The sequence below is a fragment of the Numida meleagris genome, chromosome 3, assembly GCF_002078875.1.
Source record: "Numida meleagris isolate 19003 breed g44 Domestic line chromosome 3, NumMel1.0, whole genome shotgun sequence".
NCBI lineage: Eukaryota > Metazoa > Chordata > Aves > Galliformes > Numididae > Numida > Numida meleagris.
The window spans coordinates 67176883-67194928 of record NC_034411.1 but is presented as its reverse complement, the minus strand read 5'-3'; the positions used below and the strand labels follow the sequence as shown (position 1 = coordinate 67194928).

Genomic DNA, 18046 nt, shown 5'->3' with positions numbered 1-18046 from the left:
TGGGGTATCTGCGCCTGTAACATTGTTTCTGTCAATCCTTTGTGATTCTGCAGGCTCCCACCCATACGTCTCTGCCTGCTTAGACTTAGACATTCACCGACTGAGTAGGTTCCATACAAAGTGCCCTTTCTCCTTTGTTTATTTATTAGTATAAGGGAGTAGATTTCAAAATATAGTGGGATAAAAGGTTAGCTATAAATTATTGAAAGTATTCTGCGGACTTCAGAACAGTGTGCAGAGTATCATTCATTCAGGCATTCATTCAGTTTGCAGCTTACTTCCAACTTTCTTATTTTCTGGGAGAGGGATGGAAAGAAGGAATCCATGTCTTTTGACTTTGCTAGTGAGTGACCCTTTAATCTTTAATTGAATTTTCATCCTTTGTTTCACGGTTAAACATTCAGGGGGAAGCTTTGCAGTATGTGAACAGCAGTGGTGAGCCTCCTGAACATCTCCCAGTGTGTCTAGAGTACCCCCAAAATGTGTGCTGATTTGCTGGCTGTAAGGGAGGACAAAACTGCTCGGGACTCCTTGGTGTAGCCATTCTGTAAAGTTTCCTCGCTCCAGTGGAGCCAGTGGTTTGTGCAGTACTTTCTCTTCCAGGCAAATGATTTCTTCTGATTCTTTCACATCTCTCTAAAAAGGAGAGCACTGCAGGGTGAGGTTGGGAGATGGGCTGCAGCGATGGGCTGTAGAGGATGCTGCATTCCACTGACTATGCAGTGTGGCAAGGCTAGGGTGCCAGCTGAGTGCTGGACTGCTCTTTTTTTCAGTTCCAGTGCTTGATCATTTAAGAAAGAAAAGGGAAAAAAAAGAAAAGTGATTCCTTAACCATGAAGCAGATCCTCGCGTCCGGTCACCTTTGTTGTCTCCTCCTCCAAGTGCACGAGCTGTTGGAATTTAGAAACCCATTTTGGTCTGAGCTGAAGCATCCAACAGTACAATATGCTTAAAAAAGAAATGTTATTGACAGCTTTGTATGACACACAATAAGGCAACCTCCAGATTTAGTACGGTCATGTGCTATGTGTAGGTAGAAGGTGGTGAGGAGACCCAGAAGCAGCAGGGAGGTGCAGTACCAGCCACCTCCTCTCAGCAGCCCCCCACTGCCTCTCAGCTGCCCCCCACTGCCTCTCAGCTCTATGCTGTACCATGCAGGGAGAGCACGGCCACCCCAGACCTTCTCACGGTGTGCCTTAGAGGAGAGGAACCCATACATCTGTGTGTGAGGAGCCTCGTTTTGGAGGATGGAGTTGTTAAGGAGATGGTTCTCCTCTGTGAATTACTGTCCAGTCATCTGTGGAAGCCTGTTTCTCTCTCTTTGGAAGAAAATCAACTGCATTCTGTTCACTGGGGAAGGGAAAGCCCTGTGCAGACGATGCCACCATGATGAGTTAGGTGTCTGCAGCCATCGGCTGCACATAAGCCTTTGCACATTCACCAGCTCCCACTGCGCTGGCTCCGCACCCACGAGGCTCACCGTCCCCAGCCTTTCAGTAGGCTCTAATTGGTGCTCATAACTGAATTTCGTTGCTTGGTTTTTCCTCCTGGAAGAAAGAAAGGAGAAATCAGTATACTTTTTTTTTTGTACTTTATTCACGCAGCCATAATTTCCACCTGTTAAGCTAGTTGAGGCCTTTGTTCCCCTACCTGCACTTACTTCCCAAGAGCACTGTATCTGCCCTCCACCCACTCAGATAATCATCAGGCTATTTTTTCAGCTCGCTTGTCAATACGTGAATCACAGAATCATTGGGGTTTGGAAGGGACCGCTGGAGATCATCTAGCAACTATTCCCTAACCTCTGTCCAGGATACCTTGTATTTTTACATCCCGTTCTGCTAGTGTTCCCACCACATGGCATTTAGCTCCATGTCCCTCTCAGCCAGTGGAGCTGAAGGGACTTGGTGTTTGCTAAGACCAACACCAAGCAAACTGATGCAGAGGGCAATGGGGGAATTCCACAGCTGCCTGGCATGTCATGAGCTGGTGATCAGTGACTGCTTTAGCAGCATCTCTTGTGGCATCACAACTCCCCAGAGAAGCTGTATTTACCTCCGTTGCTTCAGTGATCCATCTTACAAGAGAGCCGCACAGCCGGCAGTGCTGCCAGCGCTTGGAAGGGGGTGCAGGGCAGCTCCATGCAAGTAGGGCAGGAACTTCTTGAGCTGGTTTTGCTGCCTGCAAAACTCACCGAGCTGCATCTTCTGGGAGAGGTTTTAATGTGCCATTTAGCTGGATCCCTCTGGGCACTGCAGCAGAGTTGTGCTGAAGCCATGCTGACTTGTTTGGAAATAGAAGTAAAATACAGCACAGAGCAGTTAGAGGCACTCATTCAACCCGAACATCCCTGAAGTCCCAGGTCGTCTTACTGTGGCAGTACAGCACGCTGGCCACTAATAGCAATGTCCCGAGTTTGTTCACAGAATTTGGTGGTTAACATCACTGATAAAGCAAACTCCCAAGAAACATAATAAAGTGCCTGACTGTATTTCACTGGTCTGTATCTGTTTGGACTGCTTGCTGTTTTATTAATTTCCATTCAGCCTGTTTCTGGTTGAAGTTCATACCAAAGATAAATCTGTAGGTCTGAGGGTGACAGTGCTGACTAAAAGTCCATCTTAAAAGGTGGAATAGTGAAGAGAGATCTCTGTTTGGATGCAGTCTGTCCCCTTGGAATCTGAGCACCCTGACTAGACAACATACCATGAGGAAGATGGTTTTAATTCTTTTCCGAAACCATTTCTACCTGTTAGAGCTGACCTGTGGAGTCTGGAGCCAGCGAGCCTGCTGCCTGAGTGCCCCCACGGCCTCAAGGCCGCGGCCCTGCTTCCTCCGCTCTTAGCTTCAAAAAATGAGGTCTTGGGCAGGGCTGGCAGGTTTGCTGTGTGGAGCCAAGGTGGGACTTTAACCTTCAAGGAAGGAAATTCAAGAGGAGCAAATTCTTCTGCTCTGTTTCTAACAGGTTAGTGGTTAAGGCAGTGATGCGCTTTTAGCGTTTCAGTGTTGTTTCAGCCAGCCCAGGTTTTGAAAGGTGGTTTTGTGACTCGCCGAACATCACTCATGCCAACCTCAGCCTTGGAACAAAAATATCTGCATGGAAAGCTCTGTGTTGCGCTGGAACAGGGGTCCCATTAACTCCAAGGAGAGCCTGCCCCGAGCAGGCTCCTTGCTCCCTGAGGGCCGGTAGCACACTTACAGGGGTGCTGCAGCTTTCCCTTGCACAGAAAGCTGCCTCTACTGCTGCCGTCTCATGCACAGCTGGGCTTCAGTCCCCACGGCTCCCTGCTTGGCTTCAGAAGCTCTGTGTCACCTGTGGCAGCTCCATGTAGCAGGTCCCCAGGCCTGGCCAGGTGAGTCAAGAGGATGCCTACCGAGCCTTCGCTCAGCAGGAGTGAAGGAAACTGGAGCCGATGTGTGGATGCTGTGAGTGCCTTGCACCTTCTGGAAGTGCTTTGCTAAGCTCTTGGCTTAGGGTTTTATTAACTGAGGGAGAAGGTCTATAAAAGAACAGAATTCTGTCCACAGACTTTTGTTGTGAGTGGAGGATGGCTGAAGCCAAGATATTGGTCTAGTCCTGTGGTTTGGGTGTTCTTCTGTTTTTGTGACAGATATATATATATTTCAGTGCCTCATGCTTTGTCATGTGATTCAGCAGCAATAATTAGGCAGAAACTTGCTGTCCCTGCAGATGCCAAGATTACAGGATGACATACTCTCACCAGATGACAGCACAAACCGATATTTTTAGAACAGCCCACATCGACTGGTCTCCCCAGTGCTTTCCTCCCTGCATCAGCAGCAGTCAGGTTTTATTACAGAACGAGTCTTTGCAAATGGTCTTTTTCATGTGAATGAGCTGTTGTGATTGTTCAGAGCTCCGGATCAGCGTTGGTCCCACATCGTGCTGTTGCCTGATAGCTGGGATGCTTACAGGTGGTTTGTTTTTTCCCTTCCATCTTTTGAGCCAGGCTTTTAAACAGCCCCCAAAAAAGCATATTTTCTTGAAGAAGTGTATACTAAGAGGTTCTTTTTAGAAGCATAGCGTCATGCAGCTGAGGAAAGGTCAGGATCTTTTTTTCATAGCAGTACAGTGCTCAGCCGCAGTGATGAACTGACAGCTGGAGAGCCTTGAGTCTTATGTTCCTGACAGGCGGAGAGTGCAGGTACGATGTAGGCAGCAGGAAAGCACATAGCTGCGTGGTACTGTGAGTAAATAGCCAGCCTTTTTTTCCTGGCCCACAGAGGGAGGATGGGTGCTCACAGCCTTTCTGGGACTCTGTGCTGGTGGTGAGAAGCAAGTCTCCAGCAGAACGGTCACAACACAGTTACCCCAGTCAAGCCTCTGTGAGGCACATGGGGACACTGGCCCTGTTAAATCAGGTACCAGCAGTTGGGTGGTGGGACCACTCTGCCTTAGTCTGGTTTGTGGGGCCGTTTAATCAGCTTTTCCGCTCAGATTACCACATGGGGCAGCCGTTGCTGGAGCCTGGCAGAGCAGACATCTGTTGAGCAGTAAGAGGACAGAGATGTGGCTCAACTAAAGGAGGCTGCTATAGCCATGGTCGTCTGTGATTGCTGTGGGAGAAAAAGGACAGTTTCCTCGAGGGTGCTGTGGAGAATGGCATGTGGTCGTGCACTTTTTCAGCCTGTTTGGGATGTTGCCTCTTGTTTTTCCCTGCACTGATTCCTCTTGCAAACAGCTTCTTCCAGCTTCCGTGGGTAACTATTTTGTACAAACCTAGAGATAGGGTTTTGAGGAAATGCCTTCCCTCTCTTGCCTTATTCTGACACTAAGTCATGATAGAGGAGGTCCTTTCTTACATCAACTTGGGGAAAATCCTTATGAGTGATCCATATGAGCATTATTGGCCTGTACTTGGCAGAGAAAAATAAACACTATAAGCACACTCAGAAAAAGAATACATAGCAGGATCCCACAGCAGTGTAAACCTGTAATTCAGTATGTTTCCTGTCAGGTAGGTATCCTTTACTCTGCAGTTCAGAGAGCGGCATTTATTCTCCAGATTCAAAAGCATGAGAAAAATCCTCCTCCATTTTTGTGTTGTACATTCCTGTGTACAGCAGTTACCCATCTTTTTCTGTGAATAGAAGAAGTATCCTTACCAGTGCTCCCGAGTGCCCATAGAAATCATTGTTATTCAGACAATGTGGATTTAGCAAGCATTTTTGGCCTTCTTCCTCCAAATATTTAACTTTCACTAGTCCGACAGCATCTTGCCTAAATGTGCTGTGTTGAACACAGCATTGTCCCCCAATCAGTTGTAGTGCTATCCATAACATTGAGGGGCATGAGGAAGTCCTTCAGGGGACCTCCTCAGACCATGAAGGAAAGATAGGGTAAAATTCACCATAAAATGTTAGTAGAAAGCCTGGGGACATGTTAGGAGACAATGCCTTGTATCTAACCTCTTCTCCATTGGGCAGGGCAGGGGTTTAAATCCAGCCAGATGCAATGGTTCTCAAAGGCAATTGGATATCAGCAGCGCTTGTGCTGGAAAGCCAGCATCGCTGCACGGTGACATATCTGGAGGTGTAAAAACAAGTGTCGCAGCATATGGTCTTTTTGTATGGGCAACAACACAGTGACATATGTAGTGTCGTCTGTACGAGCCTGCTCCTCTTGCAAGCAAGTGCAGAATTTCCCGTGAATTAGGTTGTTTAGTATCAGGTCCCAGTACATAAGGAAAACCCCGGTCTGCTTTCTTTTCAAGTATGTGAGTATGGATGGGCCAGTTTCCCTCTGGATGTCCCTTTTTGTACCCATCTGTAAAATGGGTAGAAGGGGCCTGGCCCACCTTCTAGGGTGAAGTGAACTGCTCAGAGGAGTGGTGGGCTTCCTTACTGGAAATATCCCAGACTTGCCTTGACAGGGTCCTGAGTAAACTAAGGTTCAACAGAAAATTGGTCCAGATGATGTTCAGAAGTTCCCGTCACAGCCCAGATTTTTCTGTGTTTCTGTGAGTAGCTTTTCAAAAGCTTCATCAATGGATGTGAAAGTGCAGCTCTTTTTTAACCTGTTCACATGCATAAAAGGTGATAATGTAGTAATGATTTGATTACATTTGATCTGTGTTCTACAGAAAAATAGGAAGAATAAGAAAAGAGCAAAATTTCTTCTCTTTCTTTTGGTTTGCCTCATTGTCAAACAGACCAATTATAAAGTGCGTGGCAAGGTAAATGTAGATTTAGATGACTTAAGTGGTGAGTTATATAGAGCTAAAGTCATTTTATGCTATGCAGTCTGGTTTAAATCTTCACAGAGGCTTACTCTGTACGAAATGCAAAAAGACAGGCTTTGGCATTTGGCAAAGTTCTGAATTTCTGTGGTGCTACAAGTTGCTTGTTGTGCAAGAACAAGTAGCAGTGGCGTTACAGACATAACAAACAGCGCTGGCCTCTGCAAAAGGAGAGGAGGTAGAGAAAGATCCATCAGGATAACACATGTGTCAGTAGTCACGGAATCACAGGATCATTAAGGTTGAGAAAGACCACTAAGATCATGTAATCCAACCACCGGCCCATCGCCACTATGCCCACTAACCATGTCCCTCAGTGCCGCATTGACGCATTTCTTGAACGCCTCCAGGGATGGTGCCTCCACCACCTCCCTGGGCAGCCCATCCCAATGCCTCACCATATTTTCTGAGAAGAAATTTTTCCTAATATCTAACCTGAGTTGTGGCACCTCACTGCAGTCCTTGGCAAGCTTTTATTGCAGAACTGACACAGGGAAAGAGAACGATCTGACATCTTCAGTTACATTTACTTCCAAAATATTTGGTTGTCTGCTATAGTTTGCAATGTGTTCTGTAGTGAAATGGCAGCAACAGAAGGAGAAGATACACTTTTGTGCTTTACATGCCTGTGCAATATCAGCGCAGCAAATTTTTAGCTCCCATATGCCCTAGTTCTGTGCTGCTTTCTTACTCTTCCCATTCTTCTACTCCTGCTCTCTGCCCACCAGTCTGAATGAGGAAAAATCTTTTTTTTTTCTGAGCACAATTCAAAGAGGAAAAGTGAAGTTACAACATGCCTGGAAGTTCAGGCCCTCGAAAGAAATTGCATGAAGTTGCCAGCTCTTTTCTTTTCCTTGGACTTCACATCCTGACTTCAGTGTTGCATTTTGGCACAGTGCCACTCCTGTGCAGCGTATGCTAAGCGTAGAGGTACAGAGGTACCACCACAGCATCAGCATTTCTATTTTTCATTCTTCTCTTGCCCAGAGAAGTTGCGGAGGTCTCCTCGCTGGAAGTATTCGAGGCCAGGCTGCATGGGGCATGGTGCAACATGGTCTAGTGGGTGGCAACCCTGCGCATGGCATGTGTGGTAGAACTGGATGATCTTTTAAGGTCCCTTCCAACCCAAACCATTCTGTGACTTATGAAAAATCTCACGCTGCAACTTCGTTATTATAGTAGGCCACAACAGTTACTTTCCTTGTTCAATTCTAAGAAATATTTTGTATTCTTCAGTATTGAGCTATGAAAACCTATGGCTGAATATTAACTTAAGGAAAAGGCTGTAATCATACCTACTCCATTTTAGAGGAGAAGCTGTACTGCTGGGTGTGATGACAGAAGCAGGGGTCAGAGGCACCAAATCAAATGCACATTTGTCACCAGACGACACGCATTTCCTTCGAATCGTTTACCTCCTGTGTTTCAGGACTGCTGCTTGTAAAAGGCATTACTGGGATTTCCTGTCCCCGCTGAGTGGTACCCAGGGAAAATGCTTGTTTTACAGGCCTTGAGTGGTAGTGTTTTTCAAGATGCAATCCACTCACCAAGCCTTCCAGCCAAATGAGGAGGTCCTCAGTGGGCTTCTTTACAGAGGAGCTGTGTGTTGATGGTGCAGTTCCTAGTACGATGATAACGTGAAGGAGCACATCACTTTTCTTTTTGCAAATTGATGTTATGTGCTGATAGAGATGCTGGCTTACTGGTAAACATACCAGCAGTGTGCTTCATCTGTGCCTTGCCCTTGAGGAGCATCACTGTGTCTATCACCTTTGCAATCGGGAGAAATTTCTAATACTGTGTAATTGGCACCACTGGAAACCAAAGGGAGGAAACAAAATGGAGCAGATGATCCTTCAGAGCTTCTCTGGTGGTCCACTAACTGGCGTAGGGCTTGGGTGAACACTTTCCCTTAGGTGGTGGAGATGTGATGTGAGACAGAGCTTAGGAAATGTGATAGTGGGAAGGGGAATCACAACCAACAGCTGGACCAGAGCAAAGCAAGGGTAGCGTTCATAGCAAATTGGTAGCAAAGAAGAGGATAGGAGGGTATAGGAAAGGACAGAAGATGAGCGTCTTATCTCCCACATAACTGCTTACAAACTGAAGAATTGGGAAACAGAAATCTTTGGGTTTTGTTTTATGCTCTTCCATAGAATAGGATAAGCAGATTTAGTCTCTAAGGCTCAGAATGTCTGTGGGAAGTGTCAAAGCAAGAGTTCATCTTGAACTACCCCTAATTTAATGCCTTTTCTGTTTCTGTTTTCAGGTGTTCATTTTCACCAGCCACATGCACGTGTGGTTCCATAAGTTGTAGTTTCATACAGTACTTGGGCTTCTGTGATGTCCAGCAGATGTGTCTTGTTCCAATGTTCAGTACGCAAGGGGTCAAAACAGCAGAGTGGGGTTGCCCCTACTTCCAGTGCATGCCTGTGTGTCACAGAGCCCAAGTATCAGCTCCGTTGTGAGGGCTGCACAGCCTCGAACTCTTGCCATTGCTGTTGCATTGCTTTTGAGCACTGCTCTCTGTAGACTGGGGGCAATGCTGCAGACACTGAGATTTTCCAGCAGCCTCTGGGAGCATGAGAAATCCTCGTGGCGGCTCAAGGGTACAGCTGGAGAGACTGGAGCTGGGGTGGGGGAGAGCCTGGCAGTTGTGGTGGAGGACCAGGGGTGCATGGAAGTGTAGCTGGAATGTTCACTTCCCTGCCTGGTATGGCTTTCATTGCTACATAATAGCAGGCAACTAACTCAAGGTTGACAGAGGTTTTTTGTGGTGAGACAGAAAGTGAAAGTGTGTGGGTCTATTATGGGCTGTAACGGAGTAATTTAGAGGTACAGTGGTTAAGACTTTGATCTGCTTCTTTCCGTTCTTTAATCCATTTGCAAAGTCTGCGTAAACAGAACAGTGAGAATTGAATGTGTTTCGGTTCTGCTGTGAGCGAGTTCCACCTCTGCTGCGCATTTCCCTTGGTTAAGCCTCAGTCTTCTGGAGGTTTGTGCTGTGTGAGGGACTGGTGTTCTCAGAAGGTACCATCAGGGAGTGCCACTTACACAGGTTATGCTCATGAGCATCTGTCCTTCGGTTTTATCTTTTGTTGTGTTGTTTCATAGGATAATATTCTACATACATTTTTAATCCAAATGTTAAACGCTACTCTGGTACTTAGGAGTTCCTGTACTCCTTTCCTTTTAATTATTAGCTCCATCTGAAGTCAGCAGGACTCAAGTTCAGCCCATGCTTAGCTTAGCTGGCTGCCCTGCGGGACGTGCCCAGCTTGCTGCTGCAGTGCATGGTACTGAACCCTTCGTTACAGTGAGCTCAATGAGCTGGCACTTTGGGAAGCCACCAGCTTCCAGCCTTGGTGCCACGGCTGTAGTGAGAAGTGGGGGAGCACGGCCCTGCAAAGGGCAGCAACTCGTTTGTTCCACAAACATCCACTGCTGGGTTACACTGGGAGTTACCAGGCCCATCTAGTAACTGGGGATCTCCTGGTGACCTTGTTGTGGCCATGGAGACACACACACCAAATGGAGTTGTTGCCAGGCAGTCACATTAGCAAAGGGCTAGCATTAATTTACTCTTTGGAAATGAAGAAATCAATATGTTGATCCAGTCGGAAATCCCTTTATTCGTAAAACAGTCTACCCCAAAACCCTGCACATAATTAAGGCTAAAGCCAAATTTTGTTTGGGTGAAAGATGCAATCTGTCTGTTCCCTAAGCCACTCTGAATGAAGTTCTCCCCTAATGGCGCAGGGAGCAGCTGTCACACTGTTGCTCTAATAACCATCAGACAAAATGATTAAATTTCCATCAATCATTTAGCATTATCAGAATAGGTCATTTTAATAAAATGTTATCATAGGATCAGTGCCTGGAACCTTAAAAAGGAGAAGCCTCAGAATAGTCTGTGCAGTAATGGAGTCATCTCACAAGAGCCTTTGTGTCATGTTGGGAGATTTCCCTCGCAGGAGCTGCTCTCCCCGATTAATCCAGCAGTCCCCCTAAATCCATGGTTTTTCCTGAGGGTGGCTGATACCAGGCTTTCCAGAGAGGAAAGACATTCCTATAATTGACTCAGATTGCTTTGTGGTTTCAGCAAATGTCCTCTTCTTCTTGCACAGTAGAAAAAAATGCCAATTGTTCATCTCAGGGAAAGTCCTCAGAAGGCTTTAGGTGATGGGGACTGAGCCCCAGATTCAGAAGCCATATCTTTGAGGAGTCACATGCTAAGCAATACAGATGGCTACTGAATGGGATTCCTGAAGATGCCAAAGGATCTCATGGGAGTGTTTATATATTTTTCAAAAACCCTATGGGGTGCCTACCTGTATCCTTAAGCCTCTGCCCATCTTTAAAAACCTGACCCTTTGACATCAGGGTTAGGGTTAGGGTTAGGGTTAGGGTTAGGGTTAGGGTTAGGCTGAAGCCAACGGGATGAGGTTCAACAAGACCAAGTGCCGGGTCCTGCACTTTGGCCACAACAACCCCAGGCAACGCCACAGGCTTGGGGCAGGGTGGCTTGAAAGTTGTATGGAGGAAACGGACCTCGGGGTATTAGTTGACGCTCGGCTGAGCATGAGCCAGCAGTGTGCCCAGGTGGCCAAGAAGGCCAATGGCATCCTGGCTTGTATCAGAAATAGTGTTGCCAGTAGGAGTAGGGAAGTCATTCTCCCTCTGTACTCAGCCCTAGTGAGGCCCCACCTCGAGTACTGTGTCCAGTTTTGGGCCCCTCACTGCTGAAAAGACATTGAGGCCCTGGAGAGTGTTCAGAGGAGGGCGACGAAGCTGGTGAGGGGTCTGGAGCACAGGCCTTATGAGGAGCGGCTGAGGGAGCTGGGATTGTTCAGTCTGGAGAAGAGGAGGCTCAGGGGAGACCTCACTGCTCTCTATAACTACCTGAAGGGAGGTTGTAGTGAGCTGGGGGTCAGCCTCTTCTCTCTTGTAACTAGTGACAGGACGAGGGGGAATGGCCTTAAGTTGCGCCAGGGGAGATTTAGGCTGGACATTAGGAAGTACTACTTTTCTGAAAGAGTGGTCAGGCGCTAGAACGGGCTGTCCAGGGAGGTGGTGGAGTCACCGTCCCTGGAGGTGTTCAAGAAACGTTTAGATATAGTGTTGGGAGACATAGTTTAGTGGGGTTGTTGGTGGTAGGTGGATGGTTGGACTAGGTGATCTTGTAGGTCTTTTCCAACCTAGCTCATTCTATGATTCTATGATTCTATGATTCTATCTTGTAATGTTCACATTTCATGGAGAACTTTACAGTCCAACCCAAAATTGGTGGCTCCTTGCTGCTGATTTGAGCAGCATTCTTTGGCTGTCCATCAGGGCTGATGTTTGATGTCACGTGGTGACAGAAGATTTGTCCAGCCTTTTGGTGATGGTGAGACCTCTATGTGATGAAGAGAGTGATCATGAAAAATCTTCAGAAGCTGAAGGATCCTTCCATGCTTCACCTGGAAATATGCATAGCAAGTAGATGACGTACTGGGCTTCTGTAATTAGGCCTTGCCATTAGCCTGAAAAGAAACACACTCAGAGTGTGGCAAGAGATGAATGTTTTCATGACGGATAATGGTCTGAACTTATCATCTGCTATACGTTTGAAGGGTCTGGATGAAAATAAATTGAAATTGCATGTCAGTGTAAACTGTGGTTGGGTTTGGAGCTTTGCTCGGTTGGCTTTTTGCTGTTGTTTCGTGTTGGTTTTTTTTCCTACATGTAGCAATCTCACTGTCTTTTCTTCTTTCTTTCCAGGCCCTCAAACTGACACGAGATGTAGAGAGAGAACCCTTTGCCAAATCTGCTGTCAGCAAGTGGACAGTGATACTGTTTACAGCTTATGACGTTTGTGAACCCTGCATTATTTTCCTAACAAAGCAGACTGTTAAAAGGCTCCTTATCTGAGTGAAGATCCTCTTTTTTTTTTTCTCTTTTTCTTTGGAATTGAACTCATTCTGAAGTATGCAAAATCTTCCTTTTCTGGGATGGCCAAGCACCTGCTGTGGAGACAATGTTCAGCACCATCCTGTTGAGAACACACTGTGTAGCCTTTACAGTAGTTACTTGTCAATGAGTATGTGGTGTTTCAATATATTAATGGTTTATGGGATGTTTTAGGTTGGCTTTTCTTTTTGGAGGTTTTCCCTGTCTGCCCACCCTCCTCCCTGCAACCTCCAGTTTGATTTCCGTAGATTTTTGACCATTTTTGCTTTCTCTCACTGGGGAATCTGAAACACTGCGTACGTGCAAGGAAATGATCATAACCCAACGTTGCTCAGATGTCAGGGCTCTTCAGATAGACACTATTCATGATACCAACCAACTGACCGAATTCCAGAGGGAGGCGATTCATGTGGTCTGTGTGTTTGTTGGGTTGGTTCGTTTGTTTCTTTCTTTTTCTTCCCTTAAACTTAATGGTACGGCCCTGTTTTCTGTAAGCATCAAGCCAGGGTTGATTGCAAAGCCAGGGAAACCAGCAAGGCAGATCTCCCGGCTGGTGCTGGTGAGGACAGACTGACCACAGGTGCCGCTGCCTTGACTGCCACGGGATCCTGCTTGCTACCCACTGGAGCGGGCTCATCTCCTGGCCTTACGTTAGCAGGGCTGCCGCAGGTAGCAAAGTGAGAACTTTTAGGCTGAGCTGCCCCTCTGCTGCCAGGCATGTTGAGTGTATAACCACCTGTAAAGAGCTGTCTGGGAAGCAAAAATAAAGGAAAGCACGCCCCTTTGCAGGAGGGGTGAGCAAACAGGCTGTGTGCATCAGCAAGTTGATCACAGCGGCAGCACTGGGTGTCCAGGCACAGATCGTTGCAGTGTGTGTTATTGCATCAGTGATCCTTTTTTTTTTTTTTTTTTTGACATATCCTCGATGATTTTTTCCTTCACATTGTATATAATCCATTGCAGAAGAAGCAGAAGGAGGGGGAATGGTAAGGTGACAATATCGTGCAAATGGCTTTTCATATGAGCATAGATTGTAACAGGATAAATGACACTGAAAGACAAGGCAGTTTTATATATTTTGCTTCTTAAGATTTTCTTTTGTAAAATGAATAATAATAATAATGAATAAAAGGTATGGTGCTGTATAGATCCTCTCTATAATCTGGAAAGTTTGATTACTTTTTATTAGTATCTTGGGGGGAGGGATACAAAAAAAAGAGGGGAAAACACCAATGGTACATAAGAACTTGATATGAAGACGTTCTGAATAGGACAGTGTATACATAATTCTCCAAAGTGATATATGAAGTTTTGTTTCTTTGCATAAAGGCATTATGCATATAAATATATAAATATATTTTATTATGTACAGAAATGGATCATTATGCATGGATGTTAGGAAAACCAACTAGCATTTTAACCCAAAGTTTCAGTGCATGAGTTGCCACCAGTCCGTGTTCCATGCAATGTGGAGTGACTCCCTCTCGCCACTGCCACCGCACACGCACAGTCATGCACGCCCACGCGAGCGCTCATGGGTCCTTCCTCGCTCCTCACTTTCCAGGCCCCCAAGGTGATACTGGTGAAATAACAGCTCCCCGTGTGATGGAAGTTTTGTTTCGTAACGTAGCCCCCTCATGCTCACAGTGTTCTCGTAAAGATGCACCTCTTGGTTTCATCCCGCAGTTATGACTGTGTAAACTCTGTGCAGTTGTGGTTGTTGTTGCCCTGTAGCATATCAACTTTTCCAAGCAGCCAAGGGTTTATCATTCTCATTTCTAAAAAAAAGGAAGCTTTTATTTTCACACTAACTTGGTCTATTTGTCAGCATGGGGACTAGGTGATTAAATTCACGGGAGGTAGCTGACACTCGCTGCCCATCTCCATATTCAAGGAGGTTGGTTGTTACCAGACGCTGGCATGCCGCAGGTCACCTGGCCTAGGCGTCACTTTGCTTATCAGTCCAGCCACAGACGCTTCTTAACAAAATCAGTCAAGGGCTTCCCTGCGAGCCTCCCGGCACACCCCAAAATGTGAGAGCACACCGAAGGCCTGTCCTCTGGTGCTCCTTCCTCAGGCAGCTCCGTGGTTGCTGCCCCAACCTGGGCTTGTCCCCATACCCTGAGGATTTGGCCACTGACAGAGTTCCATGAATGGGTGATGTCCGCAGTGAGGCCCAGGGCCTTCCCGAAGGCTGCCTGCCAGGTCTCTGGTGCACATAGGCAGCACCGGTGTTGATGTTGTGGTGGATGGCTGAGGTGACAAAAACCCATTGTTCAGTTTTATTCCTTTGTACGGATGCCGTTCCTATCCAATGCAAGGGAAGCCCCCCTAATCTAAAACAGCCCGGGGCAGTTTCTGGTCTGCCAGGGCAGCCTTGCTACATCAAACTCGATGGAGCTAGCTCACACTGGCATAAATAAGGAGAAAAACGTGGTCCACTCTGTTCAGAATATGGAGAAAAAACAATTGATTCAGAGACAGCCAATGGCAGAGAAGGTTTTGTTTTGTTTTGTTTTGTTTTAAATTAGAAACATTAGCAGCTGAAAGGCTTAATCTACCTCCCAGCAATGTCAAGGAGAGCATTTCCATTGGTGTATGTAGGCCATGTTGGGCCCCTATGCTGGAGACTATCTCAGTACTTGCTGAAGAGGGACGGACTTGGACAACCTCTTCAGTTTGGTTTCTGTTGCTCGTTTTTGCGGCCAAAATTTTCCAACTGAAGTGCCTCACGTCAGGCATCGAAAGTCTGGGACATGGACGTGGTGTCGTGGGGCTGGCACTTCTCAAATCACACAGAGTGCCTGCTGCCCCCCAGGGCCACCTCGTCCACATGCTGAGGTGCCTAAAAATTGCCCTCGTCTCCAGAGGTGCCGAATAAATAACTGCATCTTGCTGAACTCAAGGGTCACTTGTCCAGGTGTCAAAGTAAGGATTACAGTAATAGTTAATCTGGGGAAGCCACCTTTTGAAAACTTTGGCCTTTGAGTTTTTGAACATTCTTCTACATAGTTTTCCTTCTGAAATCACGTAAAACAGATGAAGGCCCAGAACAATTGCATGGGTATCATTTAAACAAACACTTTACAGAAGGTCTATAAAGGTGGCATTTGTGCAGTTCTTAGTCGCAGTTTTGGGGGTTTATTTAATAATTTTGTAAGTTTTTTTCTCATGAGAATAATTGGATGGTTGGCCACCGCCTAACTCCAGAAATTCTTGTGCCACTGCTTCAAAAATTTAACCTTTTAGATCATGTATTTCTCTCAAACGACGTCATTGCTTGGCAATCAGTGTCCTGTAATTGTTTTTAGTACACAATATTCATTAGGAATTGCCAACAGATGCGAAGGGGGACCAGATACATTTTGTTCCTATGGGTTGGAAAAATGGATTGTACATTTGGCTTCACATGTTTAACTTTTTTTAAAAAAAGTTGCATGATTGGAAAAAATATGTATACAGTATCTGTAAAACTGTTTTATCTGTTTTTGTTTCAAGCCATGTAAATTGGGAGAATATTAAATCCACAGCCTTAGCGTGCATGGCTGTCTTTACATACCGAAGAGCTGAACAGTTTATACTTTTCATTTGGGCTATCTTGTACTTTCATTTGAAAGCAGACACTCTCATGTTGCAGTCTTACTGAGGATTTTATAAAATAATTTTAAAAAATTGAAAAAAAAAAAAAAAAAGATGCTGCCCTGGATGAATATATTACCTTACTACACAGAGATTGGAAGGAAGTTTGTTTTGGAGCAAAACCTGCCCCTTTCCAAACAAAGTAGAGATGCAGTGCTTACTCCACTTGGTGTTAGTAGATATTGCCTTGTGTATTCCATTTTAAATTGTAATCTAGTTTGTAAAAGAGATGGTGACGCATGTAAATAAAGCATAATGGATCTCTACATTGCAGATTTGCCTTTGCTGTTTTGTTGTGTGAGGGACGTCTCAATGCAGAACCTGGAAGGGGGACTGGGAGGGGACACCAGGGGTGGCATGGGTCCGCAGGACCTGCACAAGGTCCTGTGGCTCTGCAGAGGCATCTCCAGGACTGCCACCAGTGACTTAGCATCTCTTCCAGTGCAGACAACATGCTACACAGAGTTAGCAAAACCACCCATTCCAGAGCTGCTGCCGGGGCAGGAAGTGCTGCACAATTGGACCTGGTCTGTGAGCAATGGGTGAGTGAGACTGGGGAGCAAGTGGGGATGGTACCTCTGTGCAAAGAGGTGAGTGAGGAGCAGCAGAGCAGTAAAGGTGGCAGGTGAGGAAGGTGACATCAAACCCTGCACACTCGCCTGATGGAGAAAGTCCTTCTAACATCTTGCCTGGGTCAGGCTGTCGCTGGTGGGTGTCCCCCGGGATGACATAGCACTTCTCTCTTGCAGCCCAGCTCCCTCCTCCCAGGAGAAAACCAGCTGCAAGGCAGCCAGAAGATTTGTGTCCCCCTGGGCTTGGCTGGGTTTCAAACTGTGTTTGAAATATGTCTGGAGTACTTGAAACCATCCATTTGGGATTTGGGATAAGAAAACCAGCAGCCTGACTCAGCAGAAAGCCGTATTGACAGTGCTGGCCAAGGCACAGGAGAGCGTGATGAGAAACATGAGACACATCAGCAAGCGCTGTTCTCCTGCCCTGGTGGAAAGCCACAGATATGTATGGTTCTGGAAGTTGTTTTTCAAAAGCAGATGATGATTCCAAGAAAGAGACGCCTTTTTGTGCAGCAGGGAGATACAGTCAGAAAATAGCCATTTACTGGGATGAATTGTGCTTTAGCTCCTGGAAAATGGACCTGTGTTGCTGGCGGTGAAGGACCTGTGTTGTCCTCCGCCTTGGCATTGCTCCCTTGGCATTTAGGACACTTGATGAAAGCCTTCAGCCCAGTGAGCTGCCAACATGGGAGGGCCTCAGCTTTGATCCGAATTTAGGCCGGGGCAACAGCGAGCATATCAGATCCTGTGCAAGTTTTGTGCTAAGCCTACTTGGTTGTGTTATGCAATGTCTTGACGGTGACCTGTGGCTCACCCGGCTGTGGAATATTTCATCCTTATCTTACAGAATACTTTCAAAATAAGCTCCAACATCTTAAACTTCTCCAAGTCCCAGAAAACCAAAGGCCTTTTGAGCTGCTGCCGAGACTGATGAGGCAACCCAGAGCTATTTTGGGAGCTCCCACAGCATGTGCTGAGTTGCTGGTTAGACCAGACCAGGGAACACAACGTTTTGCAGCTGGTGTTTGGCTACTGCTGCCAAGGAAGCTAGGGGTGCTTTCAAGAAGCTTGAGATAAGCACATCTGGGAGTCTGCCTCTTTTTCTGCTGGAGTCGTGGTGCCTGATGCCTTGCTTTCCAAAGGGGGATGTCTTGGGCAAAGCAGAGCCCAGGGCAGATGAAAGAGATACCGCAGAGTCATCCCAATGCTGCCTCATTGTTTCTGCACCCAGCCCACCTACCGGAGCCAGTGGGATTTTGCATTTGCTGTTATTGTCAGGTGAAAGTGAAGTGCAGAAAATTCCGTGAGAACCACAAAAAAGATGGTTGGTTTTGTTGTTGTCATTTTTTAATCTTTAGAAAACTTCACCGTTTTCTGATAAAATTCTGAAACTTCATTCTGTTGGTTTTTTTTTCATTTTGTGCTTGGATTTTCTTTTCGTACTGACAACACCAGAAGCTTCGCATGTGCCACAACATTTGCTTTTCAGAACAAAGCATCTCCTGTTTGTAATAGTTGATGCTTTGATGGCATATCAAGGAAAAGATTGAACCTGGAAACCAAGATAAAACATCTCAATTCAGCAATAGCAGTTGGCCTAAATGATGTGCGAGTTTAAAGAAA

General features: G+C 46.2%; 1 protein-coding gene across 1 annotated transcript in view; it reads left to right on the top strand.

Annotated features, from left to right (window-relative positions):
* The window catches only part of FOXO3 (forkhead box O3), an 86865-nt gene extending 70741 nt beyond the window's left edge, over positions 1-16124 (top strand). The window contains exon 4 of the mRNA XM_021389922.1: positions 12024-16124. The gene's annotated coding sequence lies outside the window, so the exon portion shown is untranslated. The remainder of the gene's footprint in view (positions 1-12023) is intronic.